This window comes from Schistocerca nitens, chromosome 9 (genome assembly GCF_023898315.1).
Source record: "Schistocerca nitens isolate TAMUIC-IGC-003100 chromosome 9, iqSchNite1.1, whole genome shotgun sequence".
NCBI classification, from domain to species: Eukaryota; Metazoa; Arthropoda; class Insecta; order Orthoptera; family Acrididae; genus Schistocerca; species Schistocerca nitens.
In genome coordinates this window covers 285,602,667-285,624,627 of record NC_064622.1, presented here as the reverse complement: position 1 = coordinate 285,624,627, position 21,961 = coordinate 285,602,667, and the positions used below count along the sequence as shown (strand labels likewise).

At 41.4% G+C, this 21,961-nt stretch overlaps 1 long non-coding RNA gene across 1 annotated transcript in view; it reads right to left on the bottom strand.

Annotated features, from left to right (window-relative positions):
* Positions 1-21,961, bottom strand: part of LOC126203643 (uncharacterized) — a 215,496-nt gene that overhangs the window by 180,696 nt on the left and 12,839 nt on the right. The window contains exon 2 of the long non-coding RNA XR_007540323.1: positions 3,946-3,970. This is a non-coding gene — a long non-coding RNA (uncharacterized LOC126203643). The remainder of the gene's footprint in view (positions 1-3,945; positions 3,971-21,961) is intronic.

The window sequence follows — 21,961 nt, the reverse complement described above, 5'->3', positions numbered from 1 at the left end:
GTTCCTTTGAAAGATCACGACCGATTTCCTTCCCCATCCTTCCCTCACCCGAGCTTGCGCTCCGTCTCTAATGACCTCGTTGTCGACGGGACGTTAAACACTAATCTCCCCCCCCCCCTCCCCTCGCAACACGGATGATCTGGCAGTACTTGCCATGGATCTCCTCTGTGACAATTGTAGCACGACTCTTTTTCCTACATTGTCCAAAGTACGGATGCAGACGAGAGAGAGATCGTTGCGTTTTTCCCACTGATGAAATCCCAACCCAGGATTCAGGCCACTGATAAATTTATCACCAGTGACGTCCACTTAAAGCCTCCATTCTCCATTAAAATGCGAGCGGCATCTGAGTTTTGAACAACTACGACTTGGCACCAATAGCCCCTACCACTCTACATCCTTGAACTGGAAATGGTATCTCGTATACGCACCGTAATTCTTTGCACAAATCATAACTCGTAACGATTTTCGTTTCTCCCGTGTCCAAAATCACAGTTAACGGTAAACTGCCTATTTTCGCGTGCACTTCAGCTTGCACTGCGGATTTACCTGCCTTATTGCAAGTTTCCGGCTCAGCGCATAGTTTGTTACGCATATCCTGGCCTTTGTTGTAACACAACATGTTTACGGAGTTTATAGAGGTGCGTTCAGTTTTCTCCTTGAGCACAGCAGACCTGCAGACCTGGGATGGTCGACTTTAGTTTAAAGGCGTGGACGGCCGGGTTGGCTTTCGTCCTCAGCCTCTACTACCCTAACTCGTTGGTTCTGATTCTGCTGCATCATACGACTGTTTTGTTCCTGCTCATTACGGTACTCGGAATTACTTCTGCATTGAAAGTTTCCGTCAGGTGGCCCCCAATTTTGAATCAGCTGAGCCGCCTGTTGGTTAGCCCACCTATTGACGCTAGATCGGCTAGTTTTAGGCTGTTGGAAGTTGGGATTGTTGGGTCCAATGACGTCTCCGCGTCTCTCCCTATTATTTCCTCGCTCATTATTGACGTATCCTTTCCCATTTGACATTGTGTACGCCGCATTCTCTAGTGGTTGCTTATAAACAACGTTTAATGCCCACTGTTATTATGGTAATCATCTTTTTTTTCTTTTTCTGTTACCTTTGCCTTTTTTTTCCACCGATCTGCGGAGGGTAACTGCCGTTACTCGCGTTAACTTTTCTTCCGTCTTCGTGGATCAAATCTGTTGAATTCACGAAGGCTACAAATCTTTCCAAGTCATGTTCAGAGACGTTAACTAATTGCTCTCTGACTCGAATAGGTAATTTAGGTACAAATAATCTTAACACCTCTCTCGCAGTAATGGGTTCGTCACAGGGACTAGTTTTATTAATATAAAATAGTTCAAATGGCTCTGAGCACTATGGGACTTAACATCTGAGGTCATCAGTCCCCTAGAACTCAGAACTACTGAAACCTAACTAACCTAAGGACATCACACACATCCATGCCCGAGGCAGGATTCGAACCTACGACCGTAGCAGTCGCACGGTTCCGGACTGAAGCGCCTAGAACCGCTTGGCCACCGCGGCCGGCTAATAATATAAATCTCTATGTATTTTCTCATGCTGCCCAACATCGGGTTGTACATAGCAGGATTGTACACCTCTTGTCTTAGACGTTCCTGGGTACAAGTGCGCCAACAGTTTGCTAAGAAAGTTTTCTCGAATTCTTCCGCTATCCGCTGTCTCCATCGAACATGTGCGGCTTCATCTCTAATGCGACGTCACTGTACCTCCTGTCGCCCCGTCCAAACCTTGCGCAGAACGTCTTTTTCTCTGCAGAAAATGTTTGAAAGTGCTCTTGTTTTATTGGTCTTTCCTGCAGTTTAATCTCAACTTAGCTCGGTTTTTTTTTTTTTCATCAGCTACCGCTGCTATCCTCTTTGGAGCAAGATAGCAAACATTTATATCAGGGAAAGTTGTTGATTAATAACATTCGTTTCCGTAACGCCTACGACCTTGAATCATATTTCGCTCGGTATCTTGCAGATAGACCCACTACGCTCTAACAGTGCAGTTCTATTGTGTATTTCTCTTTGCCACTGCAAAGTTCCTGCGCCAAAGTCTATGGAGTATGGCTTAGCTCGTTTCGCAATTTATTTGCGGGTCCGTCACCACCGCAAGCAGCTTCGTTTGTGACTTTTTGTATCACGTTCTGTAGTTCAGTGGTCACACGTTCCTTAATCCTGTAAGTAGACTGTTTAGGTTTTTATGCTGGTAACGCCACGTAGCGCTCTGTAAGAAAATCACTGGCTGTGCTGTGTGCAGTCTGTGGCTGGTTGGACTCAATGTTGGAATATTCGTTTGTGTGGTGTTGGGCAGTTGGCTGTGAACAGCGCATAGCGTTGGGCAGTCGGAGGTGAGCCGCCAGCAGTGGTGGATGTGGAGAGAGAGATGCCAGAGTTTTGAGAGGTTACTATAAGCGGACGATCTGGACATGTGTCCGCCAGAAAAAGGAATTTGTAAAGATGGATGTCATGAATTGATAGATATATATAAGATGACTTTTTAACATTATTAAGGTAAATACATTGTTTGTTCTCTATCGAAATCTTTCATTTTCTAACTATTCCTATCAGTAGTTAGTGCCTTCAGTTGTTAGAATCTTTTATTTAGCTGGCAGTATTGGCGCTCAGGGCCATTCTTTTGTGGGGATTATTGAAAGTCAGATTGCGTTGCGCTAAAAATATTGTGTGTCAGTTTAGTGATGATCAGAATAAGTAAAGAGAGAAATGTCTGAGTACGTTCAATTTTTACTCAGCTGTTTGAAAATCAAATAACGTAAGAGATTTTTCACACAGTAATTCATAATTTTTCTAAAGGGACGTTTCAATCTGTACATCCTTTTGCTCCAACCACTGAGTTATTTCGGTTTCAATCTATCCCGACTGAGGCTTCAAGTGCTCTTCGAGGTGGAGGAGATTGGTGTTTAACGTCCCGTCGACAACCAGGTCATTAGAGACAGCACAAGCTCGGATTAGGGAAGGATAGGGAAGGAATTCGGCCGTGCCCTTTCACAGGAACCATCCAGGCATTTGCCTGAAGCGATTTAGGGAAATTACGGAAAACCTAAATCAGGATGGCCGGTCGCAGGTTTGAACCGTCGTTCTCCCGAATGCGAGTCCAGTGTGTTAACCACTGCGTCACATTGCTCTCAGATCTGCCCAGTTTCTAGCTGTTCATGTAGGTTGGTTAACAGAGCTTCGTCACTCTGTTAGAATTTCGTTTAATTGACGCGTGGTGTTCTCATCCTGTACTTTCTCTCTGGCCTCTTGTCTGTCTTCACGTTCTTTTTCTTTGAGATAGTTTCTCTCCCTGTTCTTTCCTCATGAGAGAAAACTGTTCATCGCGTTCTCTTTCTTTGGTCTCAAGCAGTCCATTAAACTGTTCGAGCATGGCTTTACTTCGTTCTTTCTCTTTTTCTTGTAGCTTCTGAGAGAACATTGTAAAGAAATCGTCACCGGGCATTCCTGTGGTGATGGTTTCATTACTGTAGAGTTTGACCTTCCCCTGCGGATGTCGATACTGCCGATTTATTATCGTCAACCAAGATATATCGGATTCACTGGCTACCAGTTGCCCCTATTCTACCATAGTTTCTTGTGACAGAGGTTCAGATACCTCAGTACTTTCACCTGGTAGGTCTTGTATATTATCAAGAGATCCAAAACCGGAATATGCAGATTCGTTTCTATATTGCTGTCTAGTTCTGGCATGATACATAGTATAAATAAATGTAGTCTCTTTTGTGCTAAATGTGGCTGGCAACTCAACAGCCAGTTGTTGCACCAGAGGCTATTTCGGCTGCGAGTTAAGAAAAATCTTAACTTACACTTCACACGAATGCAGTCTCTTGCTGTTATACGAACAACAAATATAGAAGACAATACCTAACTCACACTAATAAAAAGCACCATGGGGTATCAACTTACCCAGTCAACCACAAGTGATGAACATCTGGAAAGAAACATTTACCAATTAATTACAAATAAAAGATAAATACGATACAGTACAATGAGATACTGATTTTTATTAAACTTTGTATTTTGCGTAGATTCGAGTTGTGCATTAGGGGGCCACTTACGTAACTCTTCTTTCTTCTTCTATATTAAAGTGTTTTGATTTTAAAGTACGTGGCGTCGGGAGTGTTGGGAAAATAGATAAAGGGTATTTAATACACTGTTGGCGTCGGGTATATTCTGCACGCTCGTAAATGATGCTTAGACGCCGGCTGTAATCAAGGTTGATACGCAGACACAAATATTAGTAAAAAGGAGTACAGTTTTGCTTGTAATAGTTTAATTATATTACCCAAACTCGCGGCGACCTCAAAGATATTCAGAAGTAGCATGAAACTATTACTGTTATTGAACGTTAAATTAATTGTTGCGAAGAGAGAGGCCATATAACCACCTACGTAGCGTAAGGATTTATACTCACGATAATTAATTTCATTGATATCACACTGGCTTCATTTTAGGTTAAGCCTTTCCTTGACAGAAGTAAATTTAATTACAAACTCAAAGATATCGTGAAGCAAACCTAAGGCTTGTTGCCTACTGCAGTTAAATCTGTCCCTGCAATTACCCAAAAATTCTGATAAAACGAACTTAGCAAATATTAAAGCTTGAAAATTATTATCTATATTCAAAGTATTTATTATGTTAACTTGAGAGTGAAGCCCAATATTTAAGATTTTAATTAAATTCCACGTAATGACAAAAGGAAGCTAGATGGGCAAACTTCTACACAACTCGCTTTAAATAATTATTTTCACTTTACTATATCCACAGGGAGGGAAAGGCTTTGAATAAGAACAGGAGAATTTCACTTTCTACCATATATTGTAAGAGAAAATACGTATATCAAATGTTTAGAGCGACAGAACTGCTAAGCGACTTAATTCTTCTACAACAGAGACAAAAGTAGTATTCCATCTTTGAACCAAGGTATTTTTCTAACCTTAATGAGCTAAGATGTCTATGCTTACAAAGAGTCTTTACATTGTACAATTATTCTGTGATAGTAAAATACATACTTCATTAACATTTTCAACACAAAAAAATATCATTAAGGTGTAGGTTTTATGGTTATCTGTCGCATTAACTACGGTTTTTATCGACAGAAATATACTCACTTTTGTACTTTCCTTACACTTCACATTTACACGTCTGGTAAAGGTCTAGTTTAATTTTTATAGAGCTTTCCAGAGAACGTCAGGAAACCTATAGGCAAATTAGAGTAACTATTCCTTCTAAAAGTATACTGTGTGTTACTTTTATGTCCCAAACACTGGTATGAAAGTAATGGTATGTGTTACGGTGCATTCATTTGGTGTTTCACACTGTGACTATGAAGCAGTTATCAAATTTTGAGTTGTACAATGACAATAATGCAAACGGAAACAGTTGAATTTCAGCACTAAAGACAGTAAGATCGTGCGTTGCTGCTGCCATTCGGGGAGCTGTGTAATGCCTCCAAGTCAACTTACCATAAAAATTTCCCTGAAAAATCATGATTTACGAATACTGTAACTGGACAGTGATAATTATTAGTTTTCTCGTATACAAATTCTAATTCTATCAAGGAAGGATGTGACTGATCTACATTCATGCTCATAAATTAAGGATAATTGCAGAATGTGGTGCCACACAACGTGGCACTACACAAAACTGGTGCTAATAGCATAGGCACATAGGGAACACACACGACACAGATCTGTAAGTCCGTGGTATTGGTGGTAAGTTGAGAAAACCGTCCCGAAACACATGTACTACAAAACGCCACTGTTTCCTGCACATGTACCCCGACATGCACACGTACACAGGCCACACAACGGGTTGGCATACTCTGGATCAGGTGGTTGAGCATCTGCTGGGGTATAGCGTCCCATTCTTGCACCAGTGCCTGTCGGAGCTCCTGAAGTGTCCTAGGGGTTTGAAGACGTGCAGCGATACGTCGACCGAGAGCATCCCAGACGTGCTCGATGAGGTTTAGGTCTGGAGAACAGTCAGGCCACTCCATTCACCTGATATCTTCTGTTTTAAGGTACTCCTCCACTATTGCAGCTCGGTGGGACTGTGCGTTATCATCCATCAGGGGGAAGGTGGGACCCAGTGCATCACGGAAAAGGCGGACATACTGGTGCAAAATGACGTCCTGATACACCTGACCTGTTCCTGTGTCAAAGACATGCGTGGGTGTAAATGCACCAATCATAATTCCACCCCACACCATCAAACCACGACCTCCATACAGGTCCCTATCAAGGACATTAAGGGGTTGGTATGTGGTTCCTGGTTCACGCCAGATGAAAACCCGGCGAGAATCACTGTTCAGAAAATACCTGGATTCGTCCGTGAACATCACCTGGGACCACTGTTCCAATGACCAAGTACTGTGTTCTTGACACCAGGCTTTACGGGCTCTCCTGTGACCAGGGGTCAGTGGATGCACCTTGCTGGTCTACGGGCGAATAAATCATGTCTGTTCAATCGTCTGGAGACTGTGTGTCTAGAGACAACTGTTCCAGAGTCTACGGTAAGGTCCCGAGCAAGGCTACGTGCAGTACTCCGTGGCCGTCTGCGGGCACTGATGGTGAGATACCGTTCTTCTTGTGGTATTGTACACTGTGTACGTCCCGTACTGTAGCGCCTGGACACGTTTCCTGTCTGCTGGAATCGTTGCCATAATCTTGATCACACTTTGTGGTACAGGAGGGCCCATGCTGCGACCTGTTGTGTTTGGCCAGCCTCCAGTCGTCCTAGTATTCTACCCATCATAACGTCTTCATTAGCACGTCTTGAAACGTCTGCATACTTACTCGCTGCACCGTACTCTGACATGCGCCAACACACCTTTGCGTATGTGGACTGCTGCCAGCGCCACCGTGCGACGACCGCAGGTCAAATGCACCGCATGGTGATACCCCGAAGTGATTTAAACCCGCAAACCGCCCACCAGACAGTTGTTTCACCATGTATCAGCAATATCCTTAGTTTATGAGCACGAGTGTAGTATCAGTGAGCTCAAATATCTTTGATGGACGATGAAAAGCGGCTACCGGGTACTGCTCTCTTCCCTTCGGTACTGTAAGTCATGCGCCGGCACGCCAGATAGAGAAGAGATGGCTGTGAGAAGGCGTCAGCCAATCATACATTGACCGACCACTCTCCAGGGCGACAACGCGACATCAGCAGGCCCTGTGTGAAGAGGACATACGCCGCGACCGACTGGCAACGCCCCAGTTGAATAGCAGCTTCAAGACTAGCGACCTGAATAGAAACGTCAATGCTCGTTACTTCGGTTATACACTCTATGTAGCTCGGAACTGTTTACACTGAAGAAGATCCATTATTTTGTGTGTCGCCCCTTGCTTGCGACATATCTGTGTGATTGTCAGAGTTAAGTATAGTCATTTTCTTTTTGTAATAAAACTCATTAACACGACTTGTTTGATTTGTCTAGCGAACCGAGTACGAAGGATTCCTGGACACCCCATATTTGACGACGAGCATCGAGACATAATAGGTATCATGAGCCTAGCTTGTAAGCGTCTGCTTTGATACACACGTGTAGTTTCATTAGTTGAACAATAATTAATTCAGATAATAACTCTTTTACTTCATGGAAAACGGCACTGTATACTGTTGATAAATGTTAATAAGAATCTCTTTGTTTGTAGCTCATCGGTACTTGGTAGCATTACGCTGACTAGAACATACGGTCAGACGCAAGCAGCCAGATTGAATCTTCTTAATAAATAATCAGATCTTTTCTAAGTCAATGTTCATAGAGCGCGGCAATTTGAATTTCCCGCGCGTAGTCAGTTATTGACGTACTGCTGACGATGTATTTTACGCCCGGGCAGGCATAGCTGGATAATATTTGTATAGAGTTTTCGTTCTAACTTTCAATGAAAGTAATTAGTTGAGTAACCATTTTAAATTTTGGGAATTCTGTGTCCAACTGAAGCCAAATTAGGTGCTCGAACATACGTAAAATGAATGCTGATTATAACGTTTCCGCCCTCCCATATCGTAAACACAAATTGAAACTTTACTTAAAAAATAGTTTGTTTCCACAGTCTCCTACGTGCGGAAAGAGTATAATCGGTTTTAAGTTCTCCCTTTTTTAATCTGCCACTGTTCCCTGTATGAGTATCTTAATTTTTCTTAATTGGGCCTTAAACTTTTGATGCCGTCATTAAGAACCGCAGCGTTATCTCGTTAACTATATCTGATTATAAAAATTTGTTGGCTTCATAATGAAAATGAAACATAACTGCAACAAGGCCTTAAGCTAGTGTTGTTGTTACCAAGTTTCAGATTTGGTTCTTTCATCTATGAACGAAGCCACAAATCTATAAACTGTTTAAGGGTGTTTGGACTGGTGATTCCTTTCTTTAAGATGTAACTATTCCGAGTTTACGGTATAAAGGATTTGTCATTTGCAAAAAGCTATTAACCTGATTCTTTTTAATCAATTTTCTTGTTCAATACTTGTGCTGCAAGTCATTTCAAAAATTTTAAAATTTCTTGTTGGCTATCTTTTCCTTTATTGCAGTATCGTTGCATGGATTTTGGATGTTAATAAACAGTTGCTAAAATGTATTTTATTTTGATGGTGCCAGTACTTTTCCACTTCCAGCCATCTCCCTTCCACTTCACATAATTTCTTCAGTCGTCTATTTTGTCGACGAACTATTTAAGGTTATATAACTAGCTCATTACCTGTCGTTTCTTGGTTACTTATATAACTATTTTTTCCGATCATAAAGTTATGAGTAAAGGGTTTACCGCAAATTTTGTTGTTTAGGTGGAGTGCAGAGTTGTGGTTAGTTTACAAAAATTTTCAGTGTGCTATTCGACTAAACATTGTTACCAATGGAATTGTTACCATTGTTACCAATTGGAATTGTCGTCAATGACGCTCATGATCCCTAAACTTATTCATTTTCCTCTAATATTGATTCCTGCACGCGCCCAATGGATGCTTCTCTAGTATTACACCCACAGTATTTTATTACAGATATTGGGTTAAGATTATATGGTCAAAGATTTCGTTGCTTTCGGACGAATGCTACATTCTGAGATGGGGCCTGTTTGTCCCGCAAAGACTGCGGAGTGTCCGCCATTTTGTAGTGAGGTCACGTCACGTTATATCCTGAGCCTGTCTTAGGCTAGACTCGGCGAGTTCGTCGGCCAAAGGTCGGTCAGTGACCTACGTCTCCACTTAATAAAGCGTCGGCAGAAGCGAACATCAGGTGTGCGGACAGCGTTTAACTTGGGGTCGAAGCTACTCATCTCCAACCGCCATTATGTAAATGGAGGTCTGAAAGCCTTCCACGGCGTGGACATTATTCTACAACAATGATAATGGACAACACGAAACAGGTTGTAAGAAGACAAATATGGCTCTTTTAAACATAAGGGAGAATACAAAAGGAAAACCAAAATTTATGTACAAAAGTCAAAGAGTGAACACGTATAATCATCAATACAAGCGATGACAGAAAAAAAAGCCTAGTATTCCCACAGAATATGAAACTAACTTCCCCAAGTGTTTAGTACTCTTGTTACAGAGCCAACAAAATGTCGAAATAAAGAAATAAAATGTGAAACTACAGTAAGTAGAATGATTAGTTCAGAAGCGCAAGCGGACTAGTTTTATACACATTGCAATATTTGACTCAACACCTAAGGCAGCTGCCATGTTACGGATATAACCGTTCACTCACTGGGTATTTCAGCTGACAGTTTTGGTGGGTGAGGTAATCATGACGTCGAAAACGGGTGTCCTATGCTTTTAGTGGGGTGTCACATGACACGGCGAATCACTATCATCAAAAACGTCGTAGTTTATTTTCCTGTGGATACTGCGTTTCTGCACAACGATTTAACATTAATGTAATAGAAAAAAAATGGGTGGTGTTCATGCTTTGTAGTACTTACAGGCAACACTTCAGTAGTAAGTGTTTCTTTTTTCTAGAGCACGTTATAATGGAGGCATTATTCATTGTTAAAGGCAGCCATGCAATTGTTCAAAATGAGTTTGTTATTTAAACTTTAGGAAGATAATCCTACCAGGAAGATAATACCACTAATTTTTTACGCTTGCATTTTGGTCTGTCCTATCACTTTTTACAGCTAGTCACAATTGACAAAGACGACATTTGGACATGCTAACGTCATTTTTGCTGTACTCCAGTGCAATAGTACAATATCTAAAATCAACTCGTTACCCAATTATGTCTTCATTTGTGTAGGGTAAACAGCGTAGTTATAAATCGAAGGTTAACACATAAATTAATCATATACTGCAAGACGTGATACCACTACATGTACATCACCAACACGATTTCCACATTAACTAATTAAAATTATAGCAAGTAGACAGTAGTTTGCATTTGATACATTCGTCCTTCCTCTTAAGACCTACGAAATTACATTGTTTCTAGTACTCAATCACAGTTGGGTAATAACCTCATTTTACGATACTGTGGTAAAAACTTTCTCCTGCCGCGTTAATATGAACTTTCGCAGCGGTGCAGGCGGTGGTTCACTGGACACAATGTTCGTCCTGACAAGCTGAGTCTTGCAAAAGTACTTAATCAATAATTTCATCAATCCTCAACTCGGGAGAAGTATACGTGTGTAGTAGCAGGCTGAGACTTGAAAAAAAAAAAAAAGAGTTCAGACTTTATGCCACCTAACTGACATATTACTTCTAACACTCAATATACATGATGACTAATGCATATTCACCATACAAACGTACGGCCAAACTTTCAGGAAACATTCCTCACAAACAAAGAAACAAATGGTTCAAATGGCTCTGAGCACTATGGGACTCAACTGCTGAGGTCATTAGTCCCCTAGAACTTAGAACTAGTTAAACCTAACTAACCTAAGGACATCACACACATCCATGCCCGAGGCAGGATTCGAACCTGCGACCGTAGCGGTCTCGCGGTTCCAGACTGCAGCGCCAGAACCGCGCGGCCACTTCGGCCGGCAAAAAACAAAGAAACAAAATATGTTATGTGGACATGTGTCCGGAAACGCTTATTTTCCATGTTAGAGCTCATTTTATTACTTCTCTTCAAATCACGTTAATCATGGAATGGAAACACACAGTAACAGAACGTACCAGCATGACTTCAAACACTTTGTTACAGGAAATGTTCGAAATGTCCTCCGTTAGCGAGGATACATGCATCCACCCTCAGTCGCATGGAATCCATGATGCGCTGGTGCAGCCCTGGAGAATGGCGCATTGTATCACAGCCATCCACAATAAGAGCACGAAGAGTCTCTACATTTGGTACCGGGGTTGCGTAGACGAGAGCTTTCAAATGCCCCCATAAATGAAACTCAAGAGGGTTGAGGTCAGGAGAGCGTGGAGGCCATGGAATTGGTCCGCCTCTACCAATCCATCGGTCACCGAATCTGTTGTTGAGAAGCGTACGAACACTTCGACTGAAATGTGCAGGAGCTCCATTATGCATGAACCACATGTTGTGTCGTACTTGTAAAGCTACATGTTCTAGCAGAACAGGTAGAGTATCCCGTATGAAATCATGATAACGTGCTCCACTGAGCGTAGATGGAAGAACATGGGTCCCAATCAACACATCACCAACAATGCCTGCCCAAACGTTCACAGAAAATCTGTGTTGATGAAATGATTGCACAATTGCGTGCGGATTCTCGTCAGCCGACACATGTTGATTGTGAAAATTTACAATTTCATGACGTTGGAATGAAGCCTCATCCGTAAAGAGAACATTTGCACTTAAATGAGGATTGACACATTGTAGGATGAACCATTCGCAGAAGTGTATCGGTGGAGGCCAATCAGTTGCTGATAGTGCCTGCACACGCTTTACATGGTACGGAAACAACTGGTTCTCCCGTAATACTCTCCATACAGTGACGTGGTCAACGATACCATGTACAGCAGCAACTTCTCTGACGCTGACATTAGGGTTATCGTCAACTGCACGAAGAATTGCCTCGTCCATTTTAGGTGTCTTCGTCGTTCTAGGTCTTCCCCAGTCGCGAGTCATAGGCTGGAATGTTCCGTGCTCCCTAAGACGCCAATCAATTGCTTCGAACGTCTTCCTGTCGGGACACCTTCGTTCTGGAAATCTGTCTCGATACAAACGTACCACGCCACGGCTATTGCCCCGTGCTAATCCATACATCAAATGGGTATCTGTCAACTCCATATTTGTAAACATTGCACTGACTCCAAAACCACGTTCGTGATGAACACTAACCTGTTGATGCTACGTACTGATGTGCTTGATGTTAGTACTGTAGAGCAATGAGTCGCATGTCAACACAAGCACCGAAGTCAACATTATCTTCCTTCAATTGGGCCAACTGGCGGTGAATCGAGGAAGAACAGTACATACTGACGAAACTAAAATGAGCTCTAACATGGGTATTAATCGTTTCCAGACACATGTCCACATAACATCTTTTCTTTATTTGTGTGTGAGGAATGTTTCCTGAAAGTTTGGCCGTACCTTTTTGTAACACCCTGTATAATGTAAACGCGTTAGCGCGGGATTAGCCGAGCGGTCTAGGGGCTGCAGTCATGGACTGTGCAGCTGGTCCCGGCGGAGGTTCGAGTCTTCCCTCGGGCATGGGTGTGTGTGTTTGTCCTTAGGATAATTTAGGTTAAGTAGTGAGTAAGCTTAGGGACTGATCACCTTAGCAGTTAAGTCCCATAAGATTTGACACACATTTGAACATTTGATTTTTTTGTAAACGCTTTACGCAGTGTCAGTGTTTTTGGAATGCTTACAGAAAATGTCAAAAACTTTGCTGCTAGTAACTCCTCCTGGGGTCAGTTGCCTTGCAACAGCCACTGCCAGTCGCAAGCCCGCATAAAGGAGCAGGGTTTGGCATTGGGCTAACAGCCCAATCCTGCAAAAACTCTTTGTTACGAAAAATAAACTTGCCTCGGACGTGGGTGGATACAATGGAATACGAAAACTGCAAAGGACAAACGGCACACGATTTAGAAATTTTAATTTTGGATCTTGGAATGTTCAGAGCCTGTATAGACCAAGAACCATCCAGACTATGGTCTCAGAAATTAAGAGGAATAAACTGGGCCTGGTGGCGGTACAAGAGACAAGATGGCTAGGAGAAGGAACTCACACAGAGGGTGGATAAACACTATTCTGCGGCGGATGTGTAGATAAACACGAATTCGGCACTGGTTTTGTAATACACAACAAAACAGCAAAATCGGCGAAGGAATTCAAAACTGTTAACAAGAATATATCCGACATAGTACTTGGAAACCAAGTGTCAGACATAACATTTATCAATGTTCATGCCGAACTGAGGATAAAACAGATGAGGAAAAGGAAGAGTTCTATGACAAACTAGAACAAACAATTGGGATCACACCAACTAGAAACATCAGGATAGTGCTGGAAGATTTTAATGGTAAAGCAGGAAAAGAAGAATTCCACATACCAACTATAGGAAGGCACAGTTTGCATGATGAGACCAATGAGAATGGTCAGAGGATGATCAACTTAGCCATCTCAAAGAACCTGAGAGTAAGTTCCACTTACTTCGAACACAAGAGAATACATAAGGGAACATGGTATTCGCCATATGGAAGAACCACCAACTAGATACATCACATCTTGGTGGACCAGCGCTCTAGCCATAGAGTCATGGACGTCAGGTCCTATAGAGGAGCCGACTGTGCGTCAGACCACTCCCTCATTGTGTGCAAGCTTAAACTCATGTTCACCTACATGCATAAGAAGAAAGGGACACTAGAACCTGCTCTGATGTTGAGAAACTGCGAGAAAGTACCATTAAAGAACAATTTGCTATAGAAATCAAAAACCGTTTTGAGGTCCTAGAGACCCTAGAGCCAAGAGAGAACGTGGAGAAAAGGTGGAAAGAAATAAAGTCCACGGTCCTAAGTGTAGTGGAGGATATATTGGGAAGAAAGAAGATAATGAAGAAGAGGAAATGGTTCAACGAGACATGCCAAAAGGCTACAGAAAAGAGAAAGAAGATGAGAGAGAAGTGGCTAGCTGACAGGGAGAATGAGCAGAAAAGGGAACATTTTATCAACATCAGAAGGGAGACAAAGCGAATCCTAAGAGCAGAGAATAGACTATATCTAACCAGTTTGCTAGAACAAGTTGCGGCAGAGAACCAAAACAAGATCTTAAGGCAATTCTCCCAATACATGAAAAATCGGAAACGTGGATTTGAGAACCCAACTTTTTTCATTAGAGATAAGAATGGCAACTCGATAAATGACAAGGAAAGAATAGTAGAAATCTGGAAAGAATACTTCTCAGACCTGTTGAATCGCCCAGACCTAGATGAGATATTACCTGCAAACACTATGGATGAAGGAAATGATGAAGAAGAATGGGAAGTTAGTGAAGAAGACGTGAAAATCACAATCAAAGGACTCAGAAACAACAAAGCCCCAGGGGAGGACGGAATAACATCAGAATTAATCAAGGAGGGAGGTGAGAGCTTACACTTAGAGATGTATAAACTGACACAGTTGATATGGGAGAAGGAGACACTGCCAGAAGAATGGAAATTTTCTATAATATGTCCAAGAATCAGCTTGTTGAATGTAACGTATAAGGTTCTGTCCATCGTTATCCTCAGAAAATTGCAACCATTCATAGAGAACAACATACAGGAGTACCAAGCTGGCTTTCGACCAAACCGATCAACAATAGATCACATTTTCACACTAAGACAATTGTTTGAAAAACATTGGGAATGTGATAAAGATATCTACAGCCTGTTCGTCGATTTTCAACGTGCCTATGACATCATCCACAGGAATAGCCTATACAATGCAATGCGGGACTTCAGAATTCCTGAGAAGCTAGTGAGAATGGTGCAAGCTTGTATGGAAGGGTCAAAGGCAGCATTACGTTTCCGAGGAGCCACATCAGAAACATTCGAGATTGAGACAGGCCTCAGACAAGGGGATGTTCTCTCATGTGTTCTGTTCAATGTCATCTCAGAGAAAGTAATAAAAGAGTGTATACAACAGGAGTGGGCTGGAGTAGAGATGGATGGTAACTTCAATTGTCTCGCATATGCAGATGAAATAGTACTATGAAGTGAATCAAAGCACGAGTTGAAAGAAATGTACCAGAAAATGGACAGTTATGCACAGAAGGTAGGGCTCAAAGTGAATCGAGACAAAACAGAGTTCATGCAATTAGGAAGAAGACAAGAGCAGACAGAATTTCTTGAGATAGATGGCAAGAGGTTCAAGAGAGTAAGACCAGTTCAAATACTTGGGATCGTGGTTTACCACGGACAACAACATAAAAATGGACATCAAGGAAAGAACAGCAGTGGGAACGAAATGCGTGCATACTCTCAGAGAGACGCTTGGCTCTAAATCGATCTCAGTGAACACGAAGATGAAAATATAAAACACAGTGATATGCCCAGCAGTAATGTACGGTTCAGAAACATGGAGAATGACTAAGCGAGAAAGGGAAAAACTATTAATATTTGAAAGAAGAGTAATGAGGAAGATATGGAGACCAGTTTTAGATAATGGAGAATGGAGGAGGAGGAAGAACGAGGAAATCTACAACTTCTGATGCGACAACCAACTATCCTACAGAAGATAAAGAGCAAAAAAATACAATGGGTGGGCCATGTAGCCCGTATGCCAGATGGAACGCAGGCGAAGATGGCACTAGCGGGGAAACCAAACACCAAACGCCTCATTGGGCGACCAAGGCGGCGCTAGATGGACGACTTGGAGAAGGACCTAGCAGCCCCGGGAATTGAAGACCCCTGGTAGAACCGGGCACAAAACAGCAGGAATGGAGGCAGTTTGTGGAAGCAGCGCGTTGTCTGCAGGGCCTGTGATCGCTGAATATCTATCTATCTATGTATCTTACAGAAAATGTCCAAAACTTTGCTGCTAGTAACGGAAGGTATTAATTATGCTAACAATGGCTCAATCACACTCAGATCACATAGACGATTCACCTTTTTGTAGAATTCACACACACCATAATGGCAAAATATCTTTCACTGATACTTACCACCATTTTGCAGACTCTGCTATGACGTCACACAGTGCATTGTCAAAATATCTTACTTCGCCTTTTTTTTTTAAACTCCACTTCTCACTGCAGCAATTGACAGAAAACTATATGCGACCTATTTTGGCTTATGGTTGGGAAATACCCATATATTTGCCAAGGAGAAAGTTTTAATACTACAACCAAAGGAAAAAATCCGAAAATTATTAACTTGTAATTATACGATACCCTTTTCCAAAGGAACGGATTACCTTATTTACATTCAGCCCTTTTATTTTGTAAAAGAGCTTCAAAAAATAAGTCTAATTTATATTAATAATACATTCCATATTTATGTGAAAGTAATTCTTCTATATGATCTTTAATTCACTTCATTTCACAAGAACGTTTACGATATTATTGTACTGTACACGACGGACAATTAGACAAAACCATCCAATGGAGAAAATTTTTAACGTGAGCCGACATTATCGTTTTAAAGAACCTTGGGCTTTCATGCTTTTGGCTGCACATTCGCATGTGAAAAGTCGACTGTAAGTTTTACTCTCTACTGATCTTGTCAGGGTAACAGGGAACAGCACTTTCCAAAAGCATTTCTCGTAACCCTGTGAATCCTTTATAGACAGTGACTTGTACCACTGCATACTTTCTCGGAATTTACGTAGCTACCAGTAGCTGGGAGGTGGAGGAGAAAGAGTGGAAGGTTGTGTATGATATTCACTAAAGCTGCGGAGAGACCCATATTTCAGGAAATTAAAAGTATCGCCTTCATTGTAACTGCATCAAACGTCAGTGGCCCTGGCGTATAGAACTACAAACTCCGACGAATAAAATTTATTACCTTGCGAGCCATTAGTGCATTATTAGCTGACGTTTCTACTCATTGTGGAGTATCACCGTTGACTCTTTAAGGGAAAGTATGTAATTAAACTTACTTGACTTCATTCACAAAGTGTTTACTTCACGACTTCCAACACACATTGGATTTAGGACTACATTCAAACACATGTTGCCCTTTAAGAACATGTTTAATTTCAATTTTTCATCTAGCTGTCTCCCAAAGAACAGTTTTCATCATTTCGAGTATTATGTTTGTACTTGAATTGATTATGAGAAAGAACATCGAACATGACTGTGTAGAAATTATCATTTCTTTTGCAGTGGCTAATTTTTATCAATGTCTGTGTAGATCATCTGGATGAAACTATATGTGATTCAGCACTTAACATGTTTCACAAGCATCACAATTTTAAATTTATATATAGAAAATTATTTATGTAGCTCTTAATTTACATGCATGCTATAAATGAAAGACAAGGGAAGAACTCTAGTCAGATTCTTTACTACAGGAAGGAAAGGATTAAGGACACCTCCTCCTACATCAAGACCAGGAAGGCAATAGGCATTCGACACAAAATACGAACTTCGACCCTTTGGTTGCCTACATACTAGGGGCAAACACATGGTGTCATCAATGAGCTTTATCTCATGACGTCATCTACGACACCGACTTCATGACCTCGTCAGTGCCAAATGTGTGAGACTATCATGCCCTTCCCCTTTGCCCAGTCCTCTCCTCCAAACAACACCTATTATTTTATCCACCACTGAAACGAATCAGCCAGTCACAGCCTAATATTTTAGCGCCATTAAAAATGAAACAGTGAATCTCAGTCTTGCTGCTATTTTCAAAAGTAGTTGAACAATCAGCTGTTGCCAGCACACCGGTCGGTAAAGAGGCTGCGGGAAGATCAATAACAGGCATTGGAGCAAGTGCGCCTATCAGAAGAGAGCACAAAGACAGACTCGCAAAGAACGTGCCGCCAACACACTCGCCTGCTATTATTTAGATCTCTGCTGCAGACCGGAGGGCCCAGTGAGTCACCCAGTGAGTCACTGAGTCGAGTCACTGTCTTCACATAGGAGACTTTTACTTCATCAGAAGTGAGGCTAACGTGGACTATTATGAAGGAGCTTGTACCACAACCACTGGCTTTAAGGTAAGTAGCTCTCTGTTTATGTTAATAAAGAACCCTGTTAATACATGGGTGCAGTTGTGTTATTGTAGAGGACACCGACCACCAAAGAACATCCTCTCATTGCTTCCCATGGTACAAGCCTACAGTGACAACGTGATGACACAAAAATCTGAATGATATGTGTGATTTATCAAAACACGTAAATTTTATGTAGTTTGTGTAAACTGGCGTCATTTTCAGACGTATCCAAATTAACTGAATTTTTTGCGCCGTGTTCAAAAATGTAAACATATTGACAAAGTGTGAACTTGTAATCTCCCCACCCCCTTCTTAGGAAGGAGGGAGGGTGGGGGGGGGGGAGGAGATCACAAGTTCCGTCTATTGTCCACATTAAAATCGTTTATGAAGATTTGAGAGGAGCAAAGATTACAATAAACTTTCTAATTTACTTAGCTTGACATGTAGAGTTGCCTCCAGTTCTTCTTGTCTAGGGGTCTGTTTCTTGAAGCTGAAAATGTCACTTCCTCACAGTTGGATTGCTCTAAATAATTTTAAAATTTTTGCAGACTATTGTTTTTACGTAAATATATTGACTCACATTTTAATATGTCATCCAGTATTTTGATTATTTCACATTAACAAAGCCAAAATTACATTGTTCGCACAAAAATAAGTCCGATAACATCAGAGGCACGCTTACGACTCTCACACTCTGCAGAAATAACCATACTTCAAAGGGTATACAATTTTTCTTAATAAATGAAATTCTGCTAGCTTCTGTTACATTACTGCTTTCGATTATTATTTCCCAAAGGAATCCAGAAATAAATATAGTAAACAGTAGAGGATTGCGTAATTAATAATACAAATTTGAAGTGTGCAAATAATTCATAATTTCAAATGTTTCTAAAAAATTAATTATAACTGTACATTCACGACTAGTACTTATCGATCGCCAGCCATTGTGGCCCAGCGGTTCTAGGCGCTCCAGTCTGGAACCTCGCGACCGCTACGGTCGCAGGCTCGAATCCTGCCCCGGGTATGGGTGTGTGTGATGTCCTAAGGTTAGTTAGGTTTAACTAGTTCTAAGTTCTAGGGGACTGATGACCTCAGAAGTTAGGTCCCATAGTGCTCAGAGCCATTTGAACCATTTGAACTTATCGATTATAAAATAAAAAATAAAGTAATTCCTTGTCATAAATTTTATTTTCAAATATAACATACTGTGTATAAAATTATTTGAAAGTTTTCAGAAAAAAAAACTGAGATGATATCGACACGTCCAAAATTCGAAAAATAATACGGATGTTGAAGAAAAGTAATGTCTGAGGAGAATGTCCCGTTTACAAAATCGCGTTGTAGAAGCGAGAAACAGCTGTACATTTCTACATTACGCATATTTCTTTGTATGGCTGTTTCATAATTTCAAAGATGTTTGCACGAATACACGGAAATTGAACTTTTTTCGGTATTACATAAGAAACATAGTTCATTTTTGTTTTTAGTACGTAATAGAAAATTGGCAAAATGGATACCCTAGCAAAGCTAGGTTTATCAGCTAGTTTTCTCATGAAATAAATGTACTAAATAGATCCTTAGTCGAACCACAACGATCCGATTTTTTATGAAATTACAATGAAATCCAGACCTTTAGCTGCTTACAGGCGTTGATAAAAATCAACGGGGACAGTTGAAAATGTGTGCCCCGAACGGGACTCGAACCCGGCACCTTCTGCTTACATGGCAGACGCTCTATCCATCTGAGCCTCCGAGAACAGTGCGACTGCATGCACTTATCTCTGGCACGCTCCCCGTAGGACGCACATTCCCATCTTACTGTCCACACACTACATTTGTAGTGCCCCTGCCCACTATACTCATTACTCGCGGCAGTCAATCTACCGATTTCCGTAAGAGTTCGGGCAATGTGAGTGTATCCGCACTGAAGAAGAAGATCATGGGCCGGATTGGCCGGTAATCCTTATCTATCTTCATACCGATGTCTTTAATCTGTAAGAAATTCACAAAAACAAAACTTTTCAAATTAAATTATATACGTAGTAAACAAACAAATACAATGGCTGTATTGATCAATCTATGTCTAAAAAATGAACAAATCCAATGCTTCATATTCAGTTTATCTATCAATGTGAACACTCGAACTCTAGAGCAATATGTAAATTGATACGAAAACTTTCAGACATAGTTATGAACTCTAAGCATATAACTTTAAATTTGTTGCTAAATCATGTGAAATGTGGTAAAGCTGAAACGCTTCAGATCATCAGATGAGAAGTAATATCCCTCGGTCCAGTTCCTTTCCCATGTACTGTACCCTAATGGAGAGGGAGAGAAATAAATACGTGATATTAAATGAGCCATATAACCTAATACAGTTATTAAATTCTCATCGGGCGATAACATGGCACTGCTAATTTACTTGGCACATAAATCCACATCAAAATTATCCTCAAGTGCTTATCATAATTGAAAAGATTTTAACGAAACTGATGACAAAGGTTTTTATTTATCCCGCGATATATGAGACCTTGTTAAAAGCTGATAATAGATGTTAAATGAAACTATATGGTTCCAGAGATCTTTTCAAGTCTCAAACATCTGTGATGTATAAATGCAGACTGAAATGACGAATGAAAACTTGTACTAAGTCCAGGATTCGAATCCAGGTCTCCTGCTCAATAGGCAGATGCGCTAACCGTTATGTTACCCCGACACAGTGATTATTGCCCAACTGCACCTCCTACCCTAGCATGCCTCCCTCCCCCATCCAAATACTCGAGGGAATATACCAAGTGGGCTGGGCATAAATGGGAATTTGTATTGAGGCGTGCTGTGGTAGTCCATGCAGTTGTGCAACAGTCACAGTGCCAGGGTGGCGTAGTGGTCACCGCATCTGCCAAGTGAGCACACCCAGGTTATAATCACCAACTTGATATAAATTTTCATTCGCCGCCGAAAGACAATTTACAGCTGCTATAACTAAATGGTTGAAAAATATGCTGATGGCCCGATAATTCCGAGCATACAAGAGGGGCATAAAGTGTTACCTTTTATGAAACTTCCTGACAGATTAAAACTGTGTGCCGGACCGAGACTCGAACTTGGGACCTTTGCCTTTCGCGGGCAAGTGCTCTACCAACTGGGCTACCCAAGCATGACTCACGCCCCGCCCTCACAGGTTTACTTCCTCCAGTATCTCGTCTCCTACCTTCCAAACTTTACAGAAGCTCTCCTGCGAACCAGGCAAGACTAGCATTCCTGAAAGAAAGGATATTGCGGAGACATGGCTTAGCCACAGCCTGGGGGATGTTTCCAGAATGATATTTTCACTCTGCAGCGGAGTGTGCGCTGATATGAAACTTCCTGGCAGATTAAAACTGTGTGCCGGAACGAGACTCGAACTCCGGACCTGTGTCTTTCGCGGGCAAGTGCTCTATCAACTGAGCTACCCAAGAACGACTCACGCCCCGCCATCACAGCTTTACTTCCACCAGTACCTCGTCTCCTACCTTCCAAACTTTACAGAAGCTCTCCTGCGGAGACATAGCATTCTGTTACCTTTTATATTTTACTTCACGGACGTTCAAAATGATGCAGTTTAAAGGCAAGATACTTTGTTTCTAAATTTATTTTGTTCCTGAACGTGTTTGGTGAAATATATTGTTGTTTAAAATGTCAAGAAACCAGCAAACACTTTTATGATCACAGTGAACATTTATATTTAAAGAAATTTCTGTATATGTGGAAAATGTAAGATTTATATAGCTGAGAACAAACGGTAAATGTTACTTCACCCACCTTCTCCCCGCTATTTTATCTTCCTTCTGCCTGACAACATGTAAGTATAACCCGTACATA